Here is a 13,366-nt window from a genome sequence, read left to right on the forward strand (position 1 = left end):
CTCTGTAGTTATTCTAGTTGCTTTGGTGAGTTGTGATGGTGGCTGCAATGTAAAACTATGATTTATACCTGAAATATGCACATTTTTCTAACAAAACATATGCTATACAATAAATGTTATCAGACTGTCATCTGATGAAGTTGTTTCTTGGTTAGTGACTATTTATATCTTTATTTGGTCGAATTTGTGATAGCTACCTATGCAGGAAAAAAATGGTGGGAAAAAAAAGTTGTGTCTTTTGCTATCGTGGTTAGCTAATAGAAATACATAGTGTCTTCCCTGTAAAACATTTTAAAAATCAGAAATGATGGCTGGATTCACAAGATGTGTATCTTTCATCTGGTGTCTTGGACTTGTGATTTAATGATATTTAGATGCTAGTATTTACTTGTGGCGCTATGCTAGGCTATGCTAGTCAGCTTTTTTACTGATGAGGGTGCTCCCGGATCCAGGATTGTGTGCAAGTAGAAGTTAACCTTGTTAATTAAAGTTATTTTGAGTTATCACTTGATATTGTGGGAATTTTCCAGTACCTATACTGTTTTCTTTGAAGTAGTAAGTAGAATCAATATAAGGTTAACCATTAGACATGTGTAAACAGAATGTAAGCATAATCCATGTGATTGTGCAAAACTGGATCAATACAGGCCTAGTCATTTTGGGTCAGGCTTAGTCTTATGAAGGCCTTTGGACAGGAACATTAGTTAATCAGTTATAGGCACCATTAGACATACACCTGCAGTAGGAGTGTGCATGTCTGTTTATTTTTGTGCCATTGCTATGATCAGGCCACCAATAGAATATATGCCCTAATGTCTGAGCCAATAAGAGAATGGAAAGTAAGCAAGGCAAAAAGGGTAGCCAAGGTTAAAAGGTATTACTTATTTACATAAGGTGGAGTGACTATGTTATGTAAGGGTAAAACTGTATAATAGGAGAGTGCTGAGACTGGAAAGATCAGTTGCTTCATGAACCAGTTCAGCTTTTGTTACTTTGTAAAGAATTCTATTTGATCTCACAAGCTCCGGTATTTGAGAAATATTGTTGACTGAATATGTCCACGACATAAATGGCGAGCTTGCCAGGAGTGGTGAAAAGGGACCAGAGACGGTGAAAATCTACAGCTGCGCATGGGCCTCTTGGACGAACTACACAAACGAGTGACCACTTTTAACTTCTTATGGCTGAGATCCCGTTAACGAGATCGACTTGACAACAGCCAGTGGAAGTGCAGGGCGCCAAATTCAAACAACAGAAATCTCATAATTAAAATTCCTCAAACATACAAGTAAGTAACAAAATTAGACAGGTGCATAAATTTGGGCACCCCAATAGAAAAATCACATCAATATTTGGTAGAGCCTCCTTTTGCTAAAATAACAGCCTCTAGACGCTTCCCATAGCCTCTAATGAGTGTCTGGATTCTGGATGAAGGTATTTTGGACCATTTCTCCTTACAAAACATCTCCAGTTCAGTTAGGTTTGATGGTTGCCGAGCATGGACAGCCCGCTTCAAATCATCCCACAGATTCTCAATGATATTCAGGTCTGGGGACTGGGATGGCCATTCTAGAACATTGTACTTGTTCCTCTGCATAAATGCCCGGGTAGATTTTGAGCAGTGTTTTGGGTCGTTGTCTTGTTGAAATATCCAGCGCCGGCGTAACTTCAACTTTGTGACTGATTATTCAACATTATTCCCAAGAATCTGCTGATATTGAGTGGAATCCATGCGACCCTCAACTTTAACAAGATTCCCAGTACCGGCACTGGCCACACAGCCACACAGCATGATGGAACCCCCACCAAATTGTACTGTGGGTAGCAAGTGTTTTTCTTGGAACGCTGTGTTCTTTTGCCGCCATGCATAACGTCCCTTGTTATGACCAAATAACTCAATCTTTGTTTCATCAGTCCACAGCACCTTATTCCAAAATGAAGCTGGCTTGTCCAAATGTGCGTTTGCATACCTCAAGCGACTCTGTTTGTGGCGTGTGTGCAGAAAAGGCTTCTTCCGCATCACTCTCCCATACAGCTTCTCCTTGTGCAAAGTGCGCTGAATTGTTGAACGATGCACAGTGACACCATCTGCAGCAAGATGATGTTGTAGGTCTTTGGAGGTGGTCTGTGGGCTGTTTTTGACCGTTCTCACCATCCTTCGCCTTTGCCTCTCCGATATTTTACTTGGCCTGCCACTTCTGGCCTTAACAAGAACTGTGCCTGTGGTCTTCCATTTCCTCACTATGTTCCTCACAGTGGACACTGACAGCTTAAATCTCTGCGATAGCTTTTTGTAGCCTTCCTCTAAACCATAATGTTGAACAATCTTTGTTTTCAGGTCATTTGAGAGTTGTTTTGAGGCCCCCATGTTGCCACTCTTCAGAGGAGAGTCAAAGAGAACAACAACTTGCAATTGGCCACCTTAAATACCTTTTCTCATGATTGGATGCACTTGTCTATGAAGTTCAAGGCTTAATGAGCTCACCAAACCAATTGTGTGTTCCAATTAATCAGTGCTAAGTAGTTACAGGTATTCAAATCAACAGAATGACAAGGGTGCCCACATTTTTGCATAGCCTATTTTTCACATCTGATTTAATTTCATACAACTTAATATTGCTACACTAAAAATGTTTGTCTGGACAATACCCCAGTGCTCAGCTTTTATTAGAAAATGAATGGCATGCCACTGTGATCATTTTCTGTGACGACAAAGTAAATTATTATGCAGCCTCAGAGGGGTGCCCAAACTTTTTCATACAACTGTATGTTTTGTTCGATAAAGTTCATATTTATATCCAAAAATCTTAGTGTACATTGGCGCGTTATGTTCAGTAATGTTTTGCCTCCAAAACATCCGGTGATTTAGCAGAGAGCCACATCAATTTACAAAAATACTCATAATAAACATTGATAAAAGATACAGGTATTATACATGGAACTTTAGATAAACTTCTCCTTAATGCAACCGCTGTATCTGATTTCAAAAAAACTTTACGGAAAAAGCACACCATGCTATAATCTGAGTATTGCGCTCAGAGCCCAAACAAGCCATACAGATATCCGCCATGTTGTGGGGTCAACAGGAGTCAGAAATAGTATTATAAATATTCACTTACCTTTGATGATCTTCATCAGAATGCACTCCCAGGATTCCCAGTTCCACAATAAATGTTTGTTTTGTTCGATAACGTCCATAACTTATGTCCAAATACCTCCTTTTTGTTCGCGTTTAGTTCCAAAATCCAAATTGATGACGCGCAGGTCAGACGAAAAGTAAAAAAAAATCCATTACAGTTCGTAGAAACATGTCAAACGATGTATAGAATCAATCTTTAGGATGTTTTTAACATAAATCTTCAATAATGTTTCAACCGGAGAATTCCTTTGTCTACAGAAATGCGATGGAACGCAGGTCGCTCTCACCGGAGAGTGCGTGGTCAGCTCATGCCAGACACCTGACTGAAAGAGCTCTCCTTCCCTCATTCTTCATAGTAGAAGCATAAAACAAGGTTCTAAAGACTGTTGACATCTAGTGGAAGCCTTAGGAAGTGCAATATGACCCCAAAGACATTGTATATTGGATAGGCAAACCTACAAACCTCAGATTTCCCACTTCCTGGTTGGATTATTTCTCAGGTTTTTGCCTGCCATATGAGTTCTGTTATACTCACAGACATCATTCAAACCGTTTTAGAAGCTTCAGAGTGTTTCTATCCAAATCTACTAAGAACATGCATATCTTAGCTTCTGGGACTGAGTTGCAGGCAGTTTACTCTGGGAACCTTATTCATCCAAGCTACTCAATACTGCCTCCAGCCATAAGAAGTTAGAGGTAAGCTAAGTTCTTATTTATAAATAGAGTTTGTGTAGTTTGCTCCGGAAACCTGCCTCAGCGATAGGTCATCAAGTGGGTCACTCCAAATTTGACGAACCAAAGAAATATTGGGAGCTTTTGGGTTCAATGAAATGCATGCAAAATAATGAGGGGATAAAAAGCTTTGAGGGTTGTAACAGTGAAAATAGAGAATAGTAATTGGTGTTTGACCACTGCAGAGGGGGAATTGTGTGCTTCATCTGTCTTGATTGGCTCAGTTGAGTAGGGTTATTCACCTGGTTCGTTCAGGCGGTTCATCTGACCAGTTTGTTCAGTCTGTTTGAGTTGTGATTGTGTTGTCTGATTCAGTTTGGCCGGATTTGTTTGTTTAGACCTGTTTGAGTTTGCGCGTGAACACAGCCCATTCATCTTATTCAATCAGTCCGAGTCGGGCGGGTCATTCATTTCATCCGGCTCCCTCAGTTGCTCATCTGGGGTGGGTGTTCAGTCTTGTTCAGGTTATCTGTCTGCCCTGTTGACTGTTCTGTTCGATCCAGTTTGGAGTGGCAACTGTCCATCTGAATGGTCAAATAAAATGAAATAGAAATCCTATGATACCGCTTATTGTGGCGAGGAAGTGAATCAATAAGGACTGCTTGGATAGGTAATCCTATGATACCGCCTATTGTGTTGAGGAAGTGAATCAATAAGGACTGCTTGGATAGGTAAAAATCCTATGATACCGCCTATTGTGTTGAGGAAGTGGATCAATAGGGACTGCTTGGATAGGTAAAAATCCTATGATACCGCCTATTGTGTTGAGGAAGTGGATCAATAGGGACTGCTTGGATAGGTAAAAATCCTATGATACCGCCTATTGTGTTGAGGAAGTGGATCAATAGGGACTGCTTGGATAGATACAAATCCTATGATACCGCCTATTGTGTTGAGGAAGTGGATCAATAGGGACTGCTTGGATAGGTAAAAATCCTATGATAACGCTTACTGTGATGAGGAAGTGAATCAATAAGGTCTGCTTGGATAGGTAAAAATCCTATGATAACGCTTACTGTGATGAGGAAGTGAATCAATAAGGTCTGCTTGGATAGGTAAAAATCCTATGATAACGCTTACTGTGATGAGGAAGTGAATCAATAAGGTCTGCTTGGATAGGTAAAAATCCTATGATAACGCTTACTGTGATGAGGAAGTGAATCAATAAGGTCTGCTTGGATAGGATTTTTACCTATGATAACGCTTACTGTGATGAGGAAGTGAATCAATAAGGTCTGCTTGGATAGGTAAAAATCCTATGATAACGCTTACTGTGATGAGGAAGTGAATCAATAAGGACTGCTTGGATAGGTAAAAATCCTATGATACCGCCTATTGTTTTGAAGAAGTGGATCAATAGGGACTGCTTGGATAGGCAAAAATCCTGTATAATACTGCTTTTCCGTGTCGAGGAAGTGAATCAGAGAAAGGGATGAATTTGCAGGTCGCTTAGGAAACCGCAAGAGGCAAAAATCCTGTATAATACTGCTTTTTCGTGTCGAGGAAGTGAATCAGAGAAAGGGATGAATTTGCGGGTTGCTTAGGAAAGCGTGAGAGAGTGTGAAAGCTTTCTGTCCTTGGGTTGTGCGCCTCTCCTGAACCGTCACTTGAGTGTGACCTGGCAGAGGGGATGCATCTCGTCCTGCGCTAGGAGAGGGGAGTGTAAATGGCATGAGAGACTGTTGAAGTAATATAATACTAGAAGTTTGAACAGTCAGGAGAAATTAAAAATATATGAACATTATAAAATAAAATAGTAGATAAATGTCAAAATGATATCAGCGATTGCCTGGTAAGGCCAATAAAAATTGCCTGTAAATTGCCTGTATATTGTTCTGCAAGGTAGAACAATATACAGTACAGAGGAACATATAAATAATAACATTTGAAGTAAGCATATACTCGGAAAGAGAGAACAATTATAAAAACCAAGAGACAGGGACAATAACCAATAGACCGAGTGCAATAATCAGAGAAAGGAAAATAACATGGATATCAATAGGAGGGAACAGGGTGTGGTCAAGCCATCCAGGGCTTAACGGACCGTTATGAAGATTTAGCCCTCTATCAGTAGGGAGATATCTAAGAATAAAAGAAAGAGAGTGGTTTTAAAACTTCTTATGGCTGAAGTCCCGGTAACGGTGTAGCGGTATTAATTAGAGAAAGGTAAAGAAGATTTTGTTCGGGCGCCAGGCAGGTATTAACCCTGCCGAAAGGAAAATAGTAGAACAGCAAGAGTACCACTACCAGACCCACACACATCAACAGAAGAGACTGCCTAGAGTGTAGCCTGTTGACCAGATAGCCAGCGGATAGAAAAAAAGAATACACACCCTATAGATCCCACATCACATCAGTCCTTCCACAATTCTTGGTAACCCCACCAAGCATACCTCATATAACAATAATGGCAGAGCAAATAAACAGCAACTTCATACAATAACGAATGAAACCAGTCATCACACAGAGGATTTGCAAGAGTTTGTATTCTCTTCCAGGGAAGGAGTGCAGAGGGTATGAATGTGTGGTGTTCATATACACACTAGTCCAGCTCCAATGAAACTTCAATGCATTTATGAAAATAGAGTCGGTTGCAGTGTAAAGCACTGGACCATAGCGGGAAGAGAAAGAGAGAAAGGGAACAAGAGAGGTCTTAGCTGTGGTCTTGAGGTTGCAGGTGTACAGTCTGACTGTCCGAATGGAGTGTTGGGTTGTAGTTGAACGCTTCGCAACAATGTTGCTACTAATCCCTTTGATCCATAACCGTCGCGGTCCCACATGAGAACAACCACGTCGTCGAGCGATCACACCGAGGATTGTTCCAAACACTGTACAACCACATACGCTGAAGATAAACAAACAAACTCTGCAGCATAACACACACAACCAAAACTGTCACGCCAATCAATAGCTCCTCCCCAATAGAGCTTAACGAGCTCTTTTATCTCCTCCTTCCTACTGCTCATGCGCTCTTAAAGTGGCAGCGCACTTAAGTGCAGGATTTCGCCACAACGGGACCGATATGACAACAGCCAGTCGAAGTGCAGGGCGCCAAATTCAAAAAACAGAAATCTCATAATTAAAATTCCTGACATTCATGTGTCTTATATCATTTTAAAGGTAATCTTGTTGTTAATCCCACCAAAGTGTCCGATTTCAAATAGGCTTTTCAGCGAAAGCACTACAAACGATTATGTTAGGTCACCACAAAACCACAATAATCACAGCCATTTTTTCCAGCTAAAGGTAGCTTCACAAAAAACAGAATAGAGATAAAATTAATCACTAACCTTCGATTATTTTCATCAGATGACACTCATAGGACTTCATGTTACACAATACATGCATGTTTTGTTTGATTAAATTCATATTTATATCAAAAAATCTGAGTTTACATTGAGGCGACTAGATTCACTAGTTGCAAAAACATCAAGTGACTTTGCATGGCCACATCGTTTCAACGAAATACTCATCATAAATATAGATGATAATACAAGTTATACACATTGAATTATAGATATACCTCTCCTTAACTTCTAGTTCCTCCCAAACCCGGATCCGGGAGCACCCCCACCAGTAAAAAAGCTGACTAGCATAGCCTAGCATAGCGTCACAAGTAAATACTAGCATCTAAATATCATTAAATCACAAGTCCAAGACACCAGATGAAAGATACACTTCTTGTGAATCCAGCAATCATTTCTGATTTTTAAAATGTTTTACAGGGAAGACACAATATGTAAATCTATTAGCTAACCACGTTAGCAAAAGACACCATTTTTCTTAGTCCACCATTTTTTCTCTCCACCAGTAGCTATCACCAATTCGACCAAATAAAGATATTGATAGCCACTAACCAAGAAAAAACTTCATCAGATGACAGTCTGATAACATATTTATTGTATAGCATAGGTTTTGTTAGAAAAATGTGCATATTTCAGGTATAAATCATAGTTTACAATTGCACCCACCATCACAACTCGACTAGAATAACTACAGAGAGAAACGTGTATTAGCTAATTACTCATCATAAAACATTTCTTAAAAATACACAGCCTACAGCAATTGAAAGACACAGATCTTGTGAATCCAGACAATATTTCAGATGTTCTAAGTGTTTTACAGCGAAAACACAATATATCGTTATATTAGCTTACCACAATAGCAAACCAGACAACAGCATTGATTCCAGCCAAACACAGCGATAACGTATTCACCACCAAAATACATTAATTTTTCACTAACCTTCTCAGAATTCTTCAGATGACAGTCCTGTAACATCATATTACACAATCCATACAGTTTTTTTTCGAAAATGTGCATATTTAGCAGCACAATTCGTGGTTATACAATGTGATCAGTGGCAACAGGGCATGCATTCTGGCCGGCGCCATCTTGGAAAGGCACCTAATCTAATGTATAAATAATCGTAAACTTGACAAAAAAATACAGGTTGGACATGAAATGAAAGATGCATTAGTTATTAATGCAACCGCTGAGTTAGATTTTTAAAATTAACGTTACTAGACATACAGTGTGCGTTACAGCCAGACTAGTGCCGCAATAATGGCGGACAAATCCGTTTACATTTTTCCACATAAATACGGAATAACATCATAAATAGCTCTTACTTTTGGACGAGCTTCCATCAGAATCTTGGCCAAGTGGTCCTTTGTCCAAAAGAATTGTTGCTTGGTTGTAAAACGTCGTGTTCAACTTCGGAAGTAGCAGCTAACTAGTAGCTATGTGGCCACAGCATTCCCAAATCCTCAAACTCAATACTAAGGAAATTCCGAAAATAGCAATATACTCGCATAAACTGATATAACTCGGTTTAAAATAACTTCGTTATGATGTTTCTAACACCTATATCGAATTAAATTACAGACGGATATATCTAAGGTCGATAACTGAGCGTTTCAAAACGCCATCCTGAGGTCTTGCTTTGCGTAATGGCGAGCGTTGAAAAGAGAGGTCCCCTCGTTCCTTGGCCTTTTATAAACTCTGAGAGCTACGTAGAAAGTCCATTCCACTTCTCATTGGTTACTGACATCCAGGGGAAGGCGGGTGCAGTTCATGTCGACCCATAGGATACATACAGAGCTTTAAACTGATCTGAGAGCAGAGCCTAGTTTTCAGACCTTCGCAGTTCCTGTCATGGATTTCGCTGTAGAAAGAGTTCTGTTTCACCCACAGACATAATTCGAACGGTTTTAGGAACTAGAGAGTGTTTTCTATCCAATAGTAAGAATAATATGCATATTGTACGAGCAAGAATTGAGTACGAGGCAGTTTAATTTGGAGACCAATTTTTCCAAGATCGAAATAGCACCCCCCATAGGCTCAAGAGGTTAATGCAACCGCTGTGTCAGATTTCAAAAAAACTTTACGGAAAAAGGAACCCACGCTATAAATTGAGACGGCGCTCAAAAGTAAAATGCCACAGCTGCAAAGATGGCGTCAACATAAACACGAAAATACATGATAAATATTCCCTTACCTTTGATGATCTACATCAGAAAGCACACCAGGAATCCCAGGTCCACAATAAATGTTTGTTTTGTTCGCAAAAAATCCGTTATTTATGTCCAAAAACCTTCTTTTGTTAGCGCGTCTGGTTTACATATCCAAACGCTAATTCTGGTCAGCGTTATATCGGACAAAAACTTCAAAAAGTGATATTACCGGTCGAAGAAACATCAATCATTAGGATGTTTTTAACATATAGCTTCAATAAAGTTCCAACCAGAGTATTCCTTCTTGTCTTCGTGAGCCATGGAACGCAAGTGACTTCCACGAGGAAAAAGCATGATCAGAAAATGGCTGCTTGATGGACACCTGACTGATTCTGCTCTCATTCTCTCCCACAACATCATAGAATTCTCATTATAATTTCTATTGATGCTTCATTAAGGATTCTGGTGAATACATACAAACTCAGATTTCTGACTTCCTGTTTTGATTTCAACTCAGGATTTTGCCTGCCAATATGAGTTCTGTTAATCTCACAGACATAATTCAAACAGTTTTAGAAACTTTAGAGTGTTTTCTATCCAATACTAATAATAATATGCAAATATTAGCAACTATGATTGAGGAGCAGGCCGTTTGATATGGGCACCTTTCATCCAAGCTACTCAATACTGCCCCTTCAGCCATAAGAAGTTAATAAAGTGAATGATACAATGAAAGGAAAATAGGAAGCAAAGAATATTACAGGAAGCTATAGGAATAACCAGATAAAAAATAGAACACTAAGAATACTAAAACCATAGACAGTACACAGGTTGAACATTAAGAAAATACTATTAATTAGAAAACCTAACATAGAAAAAGGGTTAGACTGAAGGTTGGCAGTAAGAAGAATATATGCAGCAGAAACGAATAAGACAGCGGTAGAAATTGTAAGTGCCAGATATCCTCTGTGCAAAGAAGAATTGAGGAGAATCTCAACAAAAAAAAATGGGAACAACGCACTAAGAAAATGGGCACTAAATGGACGAAGGGAGGAACATTTGATGTCTCCGTGTGTGAGGAAATGGGGACACTGATAAAAAATTATAAAATAAATGACACAAGAAAAATGGCTGGTATAAGTAGGCTCAGTATATGGCCCAAAAACATAGAATGGACAATTGTATACTGTGTAGCAAATCCCCCATGACAGGTATATTAATAACCTTTGCTCCACTTTCTTCTCATTCATATATATATAAGAAGAAGAATAAAAACAATAAACTAAACATCATAAACCCTTATAATGTCATTCTCAATATGATACCTAAACATTTTTGCCCTCCTTCGCAGACACCTCTCTAACAACTATTTTTGACATAAGTGAAAAATCTGTTGTAACCAGAAAACCCTATGTCACATATGTCGTGTTTTTGGCTATGCCGGACTAATTGCTATGACATGCTATTCTATAAAATACTTTCTCCGTAATTAATATCACCTGATTGAGCTAATCGGGTAAATGTAATTAACTAGAGAGTCGGGCACCACGAAAGAATATTTATAGAGCTGTTATCTTCCGAATAAACTCTTAAAGATTTAGCAATATTTTACATCAATAGCAATCAATATTAGTCGTCATCTTATTCAGTCTCATCTGAAAGTTGTAAATTCTTGGTTATCTTCACGAACCCTGGCTAACAAGTTGAATCAGCAATACAACATTGGGTTTAATTATTTATTTACTAAATACCTAACTAATCACACAGAATCACACATACACAATTAAATCATAACTTGATTACAAATTGCCGTCATAAAGGAAAACGTCCCTAGCGGGCGGAACAGATATGACAGCTTGTTACACAAAGGAAAAGGGGCTGGGTTTTAGTGAAAGAGCGGGAGACTGGAACAGAGGCGAAGCTGTGCTATCGTAAATACAGTATCTTATGCATTCTAAATTACCGCCCATTTGGAAAAGGAAAATGCAATAAATATTTACTCTGAGCTGCGCTTCAGTAGGTTGGTGGTAGATGGAAGACCGTGTTGCCAAACCGAGTCCACTGTCCTTTGAAGAATGTCTCTGGTGGTCACTGGATACGTTGTAGTAACGTCGTTGTGTAGTAGACGGGATACTCTGACTGTCCTTCCTAACCTGTAGCAGCTGTTGCTAACTCAACGGCTAGGAGGTATCACTTCTGTAGTGAATACGAGTTCAAAGTTCATACCATTCACAACCAAAGCTCATGCTGATGTTGGCTTAGTTCTGTAGTTATTATCTGAACCATTCTGACATAGGACCGTCCTCCTCATCCTCGGAACAGAAGGTTATATTTTCGTCAATGGCTTATATAGTGGAGGGAGAGGGGTGTGTCTGAAAAGTTTATAACCCATTATAACCCATGTCTCTTCACAGGGGTTGAGCAGAGGCCCAAACTTATGAAAACCCAAATCTCTCATTTGGAAGCTAAAATTACATTTAATCTCTTCACAAATAATTTCATATTCAAACATTTGAATTAAACAACAATTCCATGTGAATCCGATACCTCTGATGTTTAGACTTTCCACAGTAGAGTTTGTCATTCTATCATTGATGAGAATGTGTCAGAGGGCAACCGAACTGACATAATATACCTTAAGTACCACCGCATATGTTCAGTTGGTCGGATTACCAGAATATAGTTCATTTCCCCCCAACTTCTGATGTTCCCAGAATCTCTATGTTAACCAAAGGGGCTTTCTAATGTCACATCAGTAGAGTAGGGAGAGGAACGGGGGAGGGGGGAAAGAGGTATTTATGACTGTCATAAACCTACCCCCAGGCCAACGTCATGACACATACATGTCTTGGCGAACAGATATTCAGAAGGTCTAACATCATTTATAGTATCATTCAACAATTGATATACTGAATATATGTATATTCACTAAACAAACTCTTCATCCCAACACAATGGGCAATCACCTATTTGACACACAGCACAGAAAATTGGGTCAACATGATGAAAATGTCCAAGTTTCACATAATCTAGTTTGCACCATTTGCACAAACCTCAAATGTCGCAGGTTCAGGTACTATTAACTTCTTGTCAATATGGGGGCGCTGTTTTCACTTTGTAAAAATTCGTTCCCAAATTAAACTGCCTCGTACTATTGGCTAGAAAACACTCTCTAGTTTCTAAAACCGTTTGAATTATATCTGTGAGTAAAACAGAACTCAAGTTGCAGCTAACTTCCTGTCAGGAAGTGAGAAATCTGAAATCGGGCACTCTGTTCCAGGGTCAGTTTATTAATTTGCATGTAATCTATGAGTCGACATGCACTGCATACGATTTCCCCTAGATGTCAGTAAGCAGTGAGAATTGGAATGGTGTTGCTAGGCAGATCTGAGGCCATATAAAGGGTCTTGGAACGTGGGGTGCACTCTTTTCAACGTTCGTCATGGCGCAAGACAGATCTCAGGATGGCATTCTGAAAAGCTCTCGTTATAGGCCTTAGATATATCCGGCTCTGATTTTATTCGATATAGGTGTTAAAGACATCATAATGTAGTTAATTTAAACCGAGTTATATCAGTTTATATCAGTATATTGCGATTTTCGGTATTTCATGTGTGCTGCGTTATAGTGAGTTGGACACGTCTTCGTCACATGGCTAACGTTTGCTGCTAATTCCAAAGTTGAAGACGACAATCTACAACCGAGCAACGATTCTTCTGGACAAAGGACAACTTGCACAAGATTCTGATGGAAGCTCATCAAAAAGTAAGAAGTATTTATGATGTTAATTCGTTGTTCTGTTGAAAAATGTTACACTACTATTCCGCCATTAATTTCGGTGCGGTCTCGCTTTAACGCACGCTGTATGTCGTAGTAACGTTCATTTTAAAAATCTAACACAGCGGTTGCATTAAGAACTAATGTATCTTTCATTTGCTGTCCAACCTATATTTTTTAGTCAAGTTTATGATTAGTTATTGATTAGATTAGGTGCCTCTCCCAAGATTTCTCCCGACATTTTGTTGGCAGCTTGGCTACT

At 39.2% G+C, this 13,366-nt stretch overlaps 1 long non-coding RNA gene across 1 annotated transcript in view; it reads left to right on the plus strand.

The window, feature by feature from the left end:
• The first annotated feature begins 948 nt into the window (after nt 1–948).
• LOC120023850 overlaps nt 949–13,366 on the plus strand; it is a 34,651-nt gene continuing 22,233 nt past the window's right edge. Inside the window, exon 1 of the long non-coding RNA XR_005472773.1 lies at nt 949–1,288. This is a non-coding gene — a long non-coding RNA (uncharacterized LOC120023850). The remainder of the gene's footprint in view (nt 1,289–13,366) is intronic.

This window comes from Salvelinus namaycush, chromosome 28, assembly GCF_016432855.1.
Source record: "Salvelinus namaycush isolate Seneca chromosome 28, SaNama_1.0, whole genome shotgun sequence".
Taxonomy (NCBI): Eukaryota; Metazoa; Chordata; class Actinopteri; order Salmoniformes; family Salmonidae; genus Salvelinus; species Salvelinus namaycush.